Source organism: Triturus cristatus, chromosome 5_2 (genome assembly GCF_964204655.1).
Source record: "Triturus cristatus chromosome 5_2, aTriCri1.1, whole genome shotgun sequence".
Lineage (NCBI taxonomy): Eukaryota > Metazoa > Chordata > Amphibia > Caudata > Salamandridae > Triturus > Triturus cristatus.
Genome location: NC_140588.1, coordinates 962,918,995 through 962,931,387, shown reverse-complemented (window position 1 = coordinate 962,931,387; position 12,393 = coordinate 962,918,995). Strand labels below are relative to the sequence as shown.

Sequence of the window (12,393 nt, the reverse complement as noted above, 5' to 3'; positions counted from 1 at the left end):
TTGTCCGAAGTTCCCCCTTTGGACGTCGAAGTTTTCGGCGCCGGGGCTCCCTTCGTGGACCTTGACTCAGTTTTTCTCGAGTCACCCTCGTGTTTTCGAGGTGTTTTTTGATTTGCGCTCGACGATTCTCTTACCTCGTCTTCTTTCTTCTTGTCGGTCTCTACGACCGTGAAGTTTTCGGCTGCCTCGGCGACGTTGTCCTCGTCGTCCGTGTCGAGGCCCAGCGCGTAGAGTGTCGGGGGTTTTCCTTGGCCCTCCATGTTGGCGTTGGCTCTCCTCTGCCTCTCTCTCACCCTGAGTGTCTTCGGCGCGAAGACTGAGCAGGCGTTGCAGTCGATACTCTGATGATCCACCGGTAGGCAGAGGTTGCAGACCGGATGCAGGTCTTTCTGCGCGAACTTGTGGTGGCAGTTTGGGCAGAACTTGAATGGCGTCTTGTCCATTTCGCTCAGGGTCTCTGAGCGTGCATTCTCCAAGGTTGTCGAAGAAAAAGGCTCGCTGGTCTTCTTTCTTCGCGTTCCTGTCGAAATCTGTTCTTTCCTGATGTCTTCTCTTGATTCTATCGATGAAACTCGCTTTTCTTCCTTCTTCCTCCGAGTGAACCTCTGGAGCTTCCCGATGACGATCCAGACCCAACGGCGGAAAAAAGAATCTGAAGATGGCGCCCCAAAGGTGGGACTTCCGCAGGAAGCACGACGACGTCACGGGAGGTGCACCAAATGGTGGACGTCGACGCCCACCTGGGCTACAAAAAAAAAAAAAAAACAAAGAAAAGACTACGAATCCGGACCCAACCACAAGATCGCGGAATAATGCACAGCATAGTGAATCCAGAAAGATTCACGCTGCAAAACTATTCGTTTTGCAGCGTGAATCTTTCTGGATTCACTATGCTGTGCATAGACTTTGTAGCGATTTTCCTAATTTTGTGGCGGCTGGGTGGTAGATGAGCGTTGGTCGTTGAAAATGTGTTGAAGCACCTTCTGTCCAACCTGTGCTTCCTTGTTCATCTGAATGTCCACGCAGTAGTGTTTCGTGAACGTGTGCACAGATGCCCAAGTTGCCGCGAGGCATATGTCCTGGATGGGCGTGTTCGCCAGGAAGGCCACGGTAGCCCCTTTCTTCCTTGTGGAGTGAGCCTGAGGCCCCTCCGCTAGCTCCTGTCCAGCCTGTTTGTGGCAGAATTGAATAGTGAGGGCAATCCACCTAGCGATGGTGCCCTTAGTCACTGGCCTACCCATGAAGCTAGTAGCAAAGGACACAAACAGCTGCTTCGACTTCCTGAGTTCCTTGGTTCTCTCAATGTAGTGCATCACCGCTCTTCTTGCGTCGAGGGTGTGCAGGGCCTTTTCTGCGTTTGAAGTCGGGTTTTGGAAGAAACTTGGTATCTGAATACTCTGATTCATGTGGAACGCCGACACCACCTTGGGCATGAAGTGTGGGTCTGTTCTCAGGACTATTCTGTCCTTGTGAATCTGAATGTAGGGTTCCTGTAGTGTTAGTGCTTGAAGCTCGCTCACCCTGCGTAGTGAGGTTATGGCCACCAGAAAGGCCGTTTTCATCGTCAACATCTGCAGTGTGGCCTTGTGAATGGGTTCAAACGGTGCCTTCATGAGCTCCGTCAGAACCACGTTCAGATTCCATGCCGGCGGCGGCAACCTTTTCGGGGGGGCCATCCTTTTGGCTCCTTCCATGAATCTCTTCACCACCTGCGAGGTGAAGAAACTTCCACCCTTTTCACCTCTGGTGTAGGCCACGATTGCCGCTAGGTGTACCCTTAGGGAGCTCGAGCAGAGGTTACTCTTTAGAAGGTGTGTGAGGTACCTCAGTACTGTTGAGTCTCTTGTCATTCTGTTTTGCAGGCCCTTTTTCCTGCACCACACAGTGAATCTCTTCCATTTTGCGCTGTAGTTGGTTTCCTTGCCTCCCGGAGCACTCGCATAGTGCTCGGAGGCAATCTTAGGTGTGCGAACTCTAGGTCTTCAGGAGCCATGCCGCCAGGTTGAGGGTCTCTGGCTCTGGGTGCAGGACCTCTCCGTTTTGCATTGAGAGCAGGTCCTTCCTCCTCTCGAACCTGTATGGATTGCCTTGTGCCATTTCTTGAATTTGTGAGAACCATGTCTGCCTCGCCCACTGCGGAGCCACTAGGATCAGAGTCATGTTGCTGGTTCTGCACTTGTCGAGCACTCTGTGCAACAGGGGTATCGGTGGAAAGGCGTAGGCAAATGTCCTCGACCAGCTTATCCATAGGGCATTTCCCTGGGATTGCTGATCTGGTTGCCTGGACGCGAAGCTTTGGCATTTTGCATTGTGGCGTGTTGCAAATAGGTCTATTGTGGGAGTTCCCCATCTCCGGAAGAGTTTCTCCGTTTCCTGGCCATTGAGCTCCCACTCGTGCGATGCCGAGGTCTGCCTGCTTAGCCAGTCTGCCTCCACATTGTCCTTCCCCGGTAGGTGAATTGCCAGTAGATCTATCCTGAGAGGTATGGCCCATCTCCAAATCTCCTGAGATAGAGAGGAGAGAGGGAACGACTGTGTCCCCCCTTGTTTGTTGATGTAGAACATTGCCGTGGTGTTGTCTGTTTGAACCAACACCCTCTGGTTGTACAGGTGCCTCTGGAATGCCTTCAGGGCTAGCAGGATTGTTTTCAACTCGAGGTAGTTGATATGGCGAACCGCATCTGCTGGAGCCCACAGACCCCTCACTCTGAGGTTGTCCATGTGCGCTCCCCATCCCTTTTGCGATGCGTCCGTGGTAATGGTCACTGTTGGGATTGGTGGTGTCAGGCTTCTCCCTGCTGTCATGTTGTTTCTGTTCCACCAAGTTATCTCCTCCTGCACTGCGTGCGTAACAACCACTAGATCCTCCCAACTTCCGTTTGCTTGTGACCATTGCTGTTGTAGCCATTCCTGGAATGGTCTCATGTGCAGGCGTACATTCGGCACCAGCTGGATACACGACGCCATCATCCCCCTCATCTTGCTCACAGCCCTCACTGTCAGAACTCGCCCCTTCTGGTAGAGCCGCGTCTCCTTCAGTAGTGCATCTGTCCTCCTGTCGCTGGGCACTACTGTACTGTTGAGGGAGTTGATTTTCGCCCCCAGGAAAATCTTCACCTGTTCCGGTTCCAGCGATGACTTGCCCCAGTGGATCGAGAACCCCAGATTCGTGAGGGTGTCTGTTACGCGTTTTGCGTGCCTCTCGCACTTCTCGCGTGAGTTTGCCTTGACCAGCCAGTCGTCTAAGTAGGGGTAGACATGGATTCCCTGTCTTCGTAGGTGGGCCGCGACCGCCGACAGGCATTTTGTAAAGACCCTTGGTGCCGATTTTAATCCGAAGGCCAGGTTTGTGAACTGGTAGTGTTCCTGTTCGATGTTGAATCTTAGAAGGCCCTTGTGTCTTCTGTTTATTGGGATGTGAAGGTAGGCATCCTTGAGGTCCACGGTGACCATGAAGTCTCCGTCTCTTATTTGGGGCAGTACCTCCTGCAGCGAAGTCATTTTGAACTTCTGCGTTCTGATGAACTTGTTTAGGTAACGCAGGTCCAGGATGGGTCTGAGGTTTCCGTCTACTTTCGGGACCACGAAGTAGTTTGAGTAGACCCCTTTGTTGCGTTCTCTGAACGGCACTGCCTCTATGGCTCTCTTTTCTAGAAGTTTCCGTGTTTCTTCTCTGAGTAGTGCCAGTTCTTGGGCCGATCTCTGTCTTCTCTTTGGTTTCCTGTTTGGAGGTCTTTTCTCCAACTCTACGCAGCATCCGTACTGCATGATGTTCCGTATCCACTTGTCTGTGGTTATACGCCGCCACTCCTGAAGGTAGAACCTCAGTCTTCCGCCTACTGGTGTTGTATGCTCATAGGCTTTTGAATATTCTTTTCCCCCTGATGTTACTTTTTTGCGCCTCACCCTTGGGGGCATGACGAGGGTAGGCGTCCTCTTGCGTGCTGAGTCACTTTGATGAGGGCTGTTCGCCCCCTCTCCTCCTTTGGCCACGTCCGTTCCCTCTCCCGCGAAAGGACTGGCCCCGAGGTTGGTACTGCCAGTTTTGCTTCTGCTGACCTTGTCCGTGACTTTCACCCTGCTGACCCTGCTGGAACGTCTGGTGCGACGGCCCCTGCTGGCTTAATCCCCTACCGTAGGGTCTCCTCAAGGGATTGCCTTGCCTCATTCCCCTCAGCTGTAGGGCTCCCATGGACCTCGCCGTTTCGTTTTCTTTTTTCAGCTGGGTGAGCTTCTCGTCCACTGTTGCTCCGAACAGTGTCTCTCCGTTGAAGGGGGTGCCAAGGATGTTGTTCTGCACCTCCGGTTTGAATCCCGAGATTCGTAGCCATGCATGCCTTCTCTCGGTGACCCCTATGGCCATGAGTCTTGCTGAAGTCTCTGCCCCGTCCAACGCCGTCTTTATACACAAGTTGGCGATGTTCTTGCCTTCGTCTATCAGGTGTGAGGCTCTCTGGCGGTATTCTTCGGGGAGGTGCTTTACTAGCTCCCCCATCTCGTCCCAGTGCTGGTACTGGTGTCTATTGAGGAGTGCATTGGAATTCGCCATGCACCAGTGCATTGCGGCGTTCCTCTCGACCTTTCTTCCTGTGAGGTCTATCCTCCTGCTCTCCTTATCAGGTGGTGGGCCCGTAGTTGCTGGTACGTTGGCCCTTCTCCTGGCCGTGGAAGCTATGATGGAGTCGGCGGTCACGCTACCCTTGATGTAAGGGGGGTCCAGGGAGGAGTGCTTATATTTCTTCTCTGTCCTGGGCGTGATCGACCGGCAGGTCGCTGGTTCCTTGAAGGCTTCTCTCCCCTGATTCATCACACTTTGTAGCATGGGGAGGAACTGGCTCCTTGTCTGGATGGGGAGCAGGGTCTCGAGGAGAAAATCGGCTTTCGGCTTCTCCTCGTCGAGTTTGACGCCGAAGGCTGTTGCTGCGCTCCTGACCACCATATTGTACACCCCGATGTCGTCGGGTGGCGAAGGCCTCGAAGGGTACGTGTCCACGGGCTCCTCCGGGTTTTCGGTGTCGAGATCCTGCCATTCGATGTCGTGGCTGGTAGATGGCGCCGAGTCGTAGAACGACTGTTGGTCTTCTTCCTCGGCTTCACCATCATAATAGGGCTCTTCTTCCTCTTCGAGATCCCTTGTTAGTCCTTCGGTGTCGAATTCGTCCTCGACCTCGACGACGTCCGCCGATGAAACCGTTGGAATCTTGAATTCCTTCATCTTGGCGTCGAACTCCTTCTTCCTTTGAAGGATGTTCTCCATTTCGGCCTCGAGCCGCCTCTTCTTTTTCTCCATCTCGGAGATGCTTTCGGCGTCGACCGCGGGTCTTTTCGATGAAACTTGCGTCGACCGTTCTTCAGCGTCGATCGGCCCGTTTCCTGGGTTGTCTTCGACGACCCTTGCTTTTCGGCGTCTTTCGGCACCAGGGAGTCCTTTTCTAAGGATCCGCTCGGCCTCTTGTCCATGGTTCCCCCTTTGGTCGTCGAAGTTTTCGGCACCGGGGCTCCCTTCGTGGACTTAGACTCTGATTTTCTCGAGTCACCCTCGTGTTTTCGAGGTACTTTCTGTTTTGCGCTCGACGATTCTCTTACCTCGTCTTCTTTTTTCTTGTCGGTCTCTACGACCGTGAAGTTTTCGGCTGTCTCGGCGACGTTGTCCTCGTCGTCCGTGGAGAGGCCCAGATCGTAGAGCGACGGGGCCTTACCCTTGCCATCCATGCTGGCGTTGGCTCTTCTCTGCCGATCTCTGACCCTGAGTGTCTTCGGCGCGAAGGCTGAGCAGGCGTTGCAGTCCTTACTCTGGTGTTCGACCGGTAGGCAGAGGTTGCAGACCGGATGCTGGTCCTTCTGCGCGAACTTGTGGTGGCAGTTTGGGCAGAACTTGAATGGCGTCTTGTCCATTGCGCTCAGGGCCTCTGAGTGCGCATTCTCCAAGGTCGTCGAAGAAAAAGGGCGCTGAACCTCCTTTCTTCGCGCTCCTGATGAAATCTCTTCCTTTCCTGTGATATCCTCTAGTCTTTATCGACGAAACTCGCTTTTCTTTCTTCTTCCTTCGAGTGTAATTCTGGAGCTTCCCGATGACGATCCAGACCCAACGGCGGAAAAAAGAATCCGAAGATGGCGCCCCAAAGGTGGGACTTCCGCAGGAAGCACGACGACGTCACGGGAGGTGCACCAAATGGTGGTCGTCGACGCCCACCTGGGCTACAAAAAAAAAAAAAAACTAAGAAAAGACTACGAATCCGGACCCAACCACAAGATCGCGGAATAATGCACAGCATAGTGAATCCAGGAAGATTCACGCTGCAAAAATATGTTTATTTCACATAATATTTTCCTTTTTTTAAGTGTGCTGCAGACATGAGGAAATGCCTCACAGGATTGTTTTTGTCAGGGAGGTGCCCCTTCCTGCACAAAAAAAATCCTGCCAACAATGCAGGTACCCTTGCACCATGGTGAAAGAATGTCTGCAGTGGTGCTAAGCAGCACATTGTGCGCCAGCGCTGGGAAAAGGCATGAATGTGGCATACAGTGTTCAGTGCTGTGCATCCTGCCCTTTCCCTGTCACGCAGCGCTGCGTGATATAATGATTAAAGCCTGAGTAACCATTTTCCTGTTACCCTGTACATATGGATGTATAATAAAGTAAGCAAGAACCATCCCCGCTCCCGTTATGTTCTCTAGTCTTTACTGTCTTGCAGGCAAGCATTTCAGTTGCAGGGTCCAAGTGACGTGGCCAGGCCACTGTGCTCCCCATTTATTTACAAACACTGGTGAGCACAGGAGAGGCACAGGTCATAGAAATTACGTGCTTCATTGATCTTTCAACCTGGGGACACTTTTTGATTAATTTTCATAATTTTGTTATTTTGATTTACCCAATTTGTCCTGACAAGTGCATTGTACCATTTTGCGGGGAAATATAAGCTTCTAGTTATTTTACACTTTTAACAAAAATACTCTCCGTGTGTATGCGTAGACAAATCCACAACCATTTTTCTGTCCCGGCAGGCTCACTCTCCAAATGTGTTGTTCGCCTGCTAAGTTAAGCTGGCAAGCATCATGCTATTGATAAAAAAATAATAATTCTAAAAGTGTCTACAGAAAGTTTTTATCTAGGAACAATAGTTGTTCCTATTACTTTCTTTTGATATTTGAATGTTTTTGAGGTTCTGAACACCAAATCTCCTGAGAAGCAATGGTCAGACTGTTAATGTTTTCTTAAGCGCCTCGACTTGTTCAGGCTTTTCTTTATTTTTATCCCTTCATTTTCAGTTTCATTTCTGAAGACATCTGAATGCCAAAAATGACATCCCAGCAGCAAATGTGAACAAAATTTAAAAGCAATACCCTTTGTAAAACAGTGTAGTGAAACCTTTATTTCCTTGGTATTGTAATATAACTACTATTGTTTTACCATTCGTGCACTGTGGCAAGGCCTTCTGTTCTCTGTCATGTTACAAATAAAGCTAGATGATTGAATAAAGCCTGCATGATTTTCAGGGAAGTATGTTTCTCCATTACTCTTTTAGTGTCCATTTGTAAGTTCCAGCTGGATATCCTAGTTTTAGGCAGGAGCTTTGGAATTATGCAGCAGGAGATGACCACATTATGCGGGAGGGATGACTTTATTATGCAGCAACAAAAGCAAACAATTCCTCACATTCCTATAGTATTACTTAGTTATTTTATTATTTTTGCACATGTTAACACTATCTGGGTAAAGCTTTCACCTAATTAGTACCAGGTTAACACCCAAGTACATTAACAAGCAACGGAAAGGTGACCAGTAGACCTTTGTGAAGGGCCTTCCACTGCGGGAAACACTACCCTTGCACTAGAAATCAAACATTTCTTGTCAAAATCTGCAGATGATGGTTTATCTTGCAAATACAGCAAATCTATAATAGTGCGGGAAAACACTCTGGCTGCAGAATTGCTACAGGTAATGAGTGAAGGCATTTTCAATACTATGGAGAAAATAGCCCAAGGGTAGGTCTGCAACCTCAATCAAATTTTTGGGCTTTCTATATCCTGGCTCTATTTGTACTCCTGAATCAGACTACATGACCTTGTGTGCAGTAATTGTATAGCAATTCAATCCCTGGAGGCAGAGCACCCAGGATAATGTGCTGCATGGTTAAACACTTATAAAGGTCCCAAAGGCGAGATCCATTGGCCATGCCAATGCTTGTTTGATGCTTCTAAATGCTTGATACTTGTTTCTTTGTTTAAGGCTGACTGCTCTGTGCCACAGCTATCCAGGACTGAGTTAACGGTTTTTATTAAAGAAACCTAACTGGACCTGATAAAGATTGTGACATTACATGGTGAGGTCTCATAACCAATCTTCATAATAATCTACATTCCTACACTTGTTAAGTACAGCATTTAAAGTGTATCAGTAGAAAAGTAGAAATAAACATAGCTCTTTATTTCTTTTTACTGCTCTGAGGTATTTGGGCTTGTATTCCTCTTCAAAAGACTAAGAGGTAGAGAGGAGTCTGTGGCAGGAGCTTCATTAGAGACAGCCAAGTTGAGTTACTGTGGCTCAGATATTTTTGTTTTCACTGAGCACCATTCAAGCATATTTTCCTTTCGCACTCCCTCAGCAACAGCAAAAGTAAACTACCATGGTGACAATTGGGATTGGGTAGACCGGTTAAAGGATGCCTACAACATTCTCCACGACCAGCATATCTGGACCACTGCCTCCCTTTCCACGCACCCGTCAGACAGCTCCGCTCCGCCCAACTTGTCCTAGTCACCATCCCACAAATCCACAAGACCAGAACCGGAGGAAAATCCTTCTCCTACCTCGCTGCCAAGACCTCGAACACTCTGTTCCTCCACCTCAGGCAATCACCCTCACTGACCCAATTCAGGAATGATCTCAACACCTCGCTCTTCGACTGAACCTGCATGCCCAGTAGAAATAAACATAGCTCTTTATTTCTTTTTACTGCTCTGAGGTATTTGGGCTTGTATTCCTCTTCAAAAGACTAAGAGGTAGAGAGGAGTCTGTGGCAGGAGCTTCATTAGAGACAGCCAAGTTGAGTTACTGTGGCTCAGATATTTTTGTTTTCACTGAGCACCATTCAAGCATATTTTCCTTTCGCACTCCCTCAGCAACAGCAAAAGTAAACTACCATGGTGACAATTGGGATTGGGTAGACCGGTTAAAGGATGCCTACAACATTCTCCACGACCAGCATATCTGGACCACTGCCTCCCTTTCCACGCACCCGTCAGACAGCTCCGCTCCGCCCAACTTGTCCTAGTCACCATCCCACAAATCCACAAGATCAGAACCAGAGGAAAATCCTTCTCCTACCTCGCTGCCAAGACCTCGAACACTCTGTTCCTCCACCTCAGGCAATCACCCTCACTGACCCAATTCAGGAATGATCTCAACACCTCGCTCTTCGACTGAACCTGCATGCCCAGATGGATCAGCAGCCCCTCCACCCGCCAACGCCTTGAGACCCTTACGGGTGAGTAGCCGCGCTATATAAATGCCTGATTGACTATGGGAATTGGGTGGTGAGATACAGGGGCTAAAGCAACAAAAAAATCAGTGGAGCAGGGAATTAGCAGCCACAGAATGGTGTCGGAAGGGTCCTAGAAGAGTAGTTATATTCTGCAAAGGAAGCATGTGGATTGGCTGACAAACTCCAAACATGAATTATAGGGTGCTAGCATATTTTAAGGTATTAGAATTAGCATTAGTATTTCTTCACCAATAATAATCACCCAAACTTGGCTACTAATCTGTACAATAACTGCCTATTCACACTGTTAGCCTCTCTGCCCTTACTGATGTTCGCACCTTCACTGTTATCAAGTAAAAGTGTCTGGTTGAAACATTTTGTTCAACTAATAAATAATCTGTTAGGAGGTGTGAGTGTACAAGATGCTCTCATTAGGCATCCCTTTGGTGCCAACTATGTTAGGAGGTGTGAGTGTACAAGATGTTTTCATTAGGGATCTCTTTGGTGCCAGTCTGTGCTGTTCTTGTGGTTTCAGCCCTGCAGGCCAATGCCTGTGATGTCACTGTAGGATGTTGAGACTTGTTAGACCTTGGCGGGATGGGGAGCAGGGCATTCACCGCTCTGTGTCCTGTCTGTTCTCCTGAAAAAGGCTTACATAAGAGAATATCCCGGGGTAGTTCCTGTTTTAATACAATATCCAGGATCCTGAAATATTTACTGTTCTATGGCCCAAGGCTCATGATTCATGCCCGGCCCAGTAGAGTCACTCCTTAGGACACTGCATCACTCAAGTAATAAGTAAGCCTTATTCGCGTGGAGAGAACTGCCAGGGTTATATTAATCACCAGTGTTCTAATGAAAAACAATGGATATAAAAGACTGGTAGAAAGTACAATGGATATGTGAGAAAATGAGTGCTCTCTACATGGACATCAATTCACCAAAATGCCCGGAATAGCGGAAGTGACATTGCATGCCTTTACTTTGGCTCATACACACATGCGTACACATACTAACACATTGACACTCAATCGCGCACAGAAACACACTCTCACCCACAAGCATGCATACAACATATATTTCACCAGTTTTTACTTACCTTACCTTCTAGATAGGGTCATATTCCAGCTAATGTACTTCATTTTGTATTACACTCATAGTAAATAATATTATTTTATTTATAACTAAAATAAAATAATAACAAATTGCCAGAAACCAGGCAAGTGGAGCTCCAACCAGCGTCCTTTAGGAAGAGCTGCCCCTGTGTTCTAGGCACTGATTTTGCAACCTCTGCGGCCAGAGGTCACAAAAGCAGTGCCATGGGTAGCAAGGGGCAAGCCAGGGGATGCAGCTACAACCCCTGGCGACCCCTAAATGACGTCCATGGCTCTTTGACGATGGAATCCCATACACGTGAAGGCCCCTACAATCTTTTCTAGAAAGACTGACAACCAGTCGCATAGCAAAGGGGCTGTCCTGGGCGGGTGGGGGATGGGGGGCGGTACACCCCGGGCGGCATGAGTTTTGGAGGCGGCGGCCTCCCCCCACTCTTACCTGCGGCCAAGTGGGGCAGCAAACGCAGGAATCGATCGCAAGCCCCTCCCCACCCCCACTGCTCTTACGGTGCAGCGGGCGGCAAAGGCTGGGACCACCACGGGTGGCAAAAGGCCTAGTTGCACCACTGCTGACAACTGGCCATTAAATACTCTGAAGCTGCAGGGAGATATTTCAAAATAAGTACAAGCTGGTGGGTCAGAAGGCCTGCATTAATAGGAGATGATGAGGCATGTATTATGTTTTATGAAGCATTATTATGAAACGCCATTTTGAATTCTTAGAGCAAATTAACTTGTGACTCCCTTTCCTTAAAGACAAAGGGTACAGTGACCATGAATAAAATGTTCATTAAGTGACTTCTCAGCATATCATTTGCTTTAGAGTGATAGCCAAGATAAGCATTGCATAACATTATTTTCAAACCCACCTGAGCAATGCCCCTCCCAATAGTTAATGCAGGTCCAATGGAGTCCTTAGGAAGTATTGTCTTACAAAAGATCCATTAAGAAAAAAAAGAAGGTGCACTTAATCACGAGTCCTTATAAAGCCAACACCAATATTTGGAAATAATTGTCTTCTTTTATTCGTAGTCTTGAATAAGAAATAGGCACACAGCCAACGCGTTTCGTTCCCTTGTGCCTTGGGAACTTCGTCAGGGCTTCCTATAGATGTCAAAAAATAGTCAATGTAACCCAAATGTAGTCTGATCAGTAAAGGATCTCAAATTGGTGCTAAAAAACACCAATATATAGGGATTCTTAAATAATATATAAGGGTTATAAATCCAATATAGCTCTGTTTCAAAGTTATAGCCTTGAACACAATCGAGAGGTCTCCAAAAATATCTGAAAGGTTTTTTCTAGCAGAGGCGCAGTATAATAGCTGTTAACCTCCAAAGTCGGCCAAAAAAATAAAAAAAATAAGACTTTGTAGGTTAACAGCTATTATACTGCGCCTCTGCTAGAAAAAACCTTTCAGATATTTTTGGAGACCTCTCGATTGTGTTCAAGGCTATAACTTTGAAACAGCGCTATATTGGATTTATAACCCTTATATATTATTTAAGAATCCCTATATATTGGTTTTTTTGAGCAACAATTTGAGATCCTTTACTGATCAGACTACATTTGGGTTACATTGACTATTTTTTGACATCTATAGGAAGCCCTGACGAAGTTCCCAAGGCACAAGGGAATGAAACGCGTTGGCTGTGTGCCTATTTCTTATTCAAGACTAGGAATAAAAGAAGAAAATTATTTCCAAATATTGGTGTTGGCTTTATAAGGACTCGTGATTAAGTGCACCTTCCTTTTTTTCTTTATGGATCTTTTGTAAGACAAGTATCGTTAAA

General features: G+C 47.9%; 1 protein-coding gene across 1 annotated transcript in view; it reads right to left on the bottom strand.

Annotated features, from left to right (window-relative positions):
• COL4A5 (collagen type IV alpha 5 chain) overlaps positions 1-12,393 on the bottom strand; it is a 589,146-nt gene that overhangs the window by 195,019 nt on the left and 381,734 nt on the right. The gene's annotated exons all lie outside the window — the stretch shown is intronic.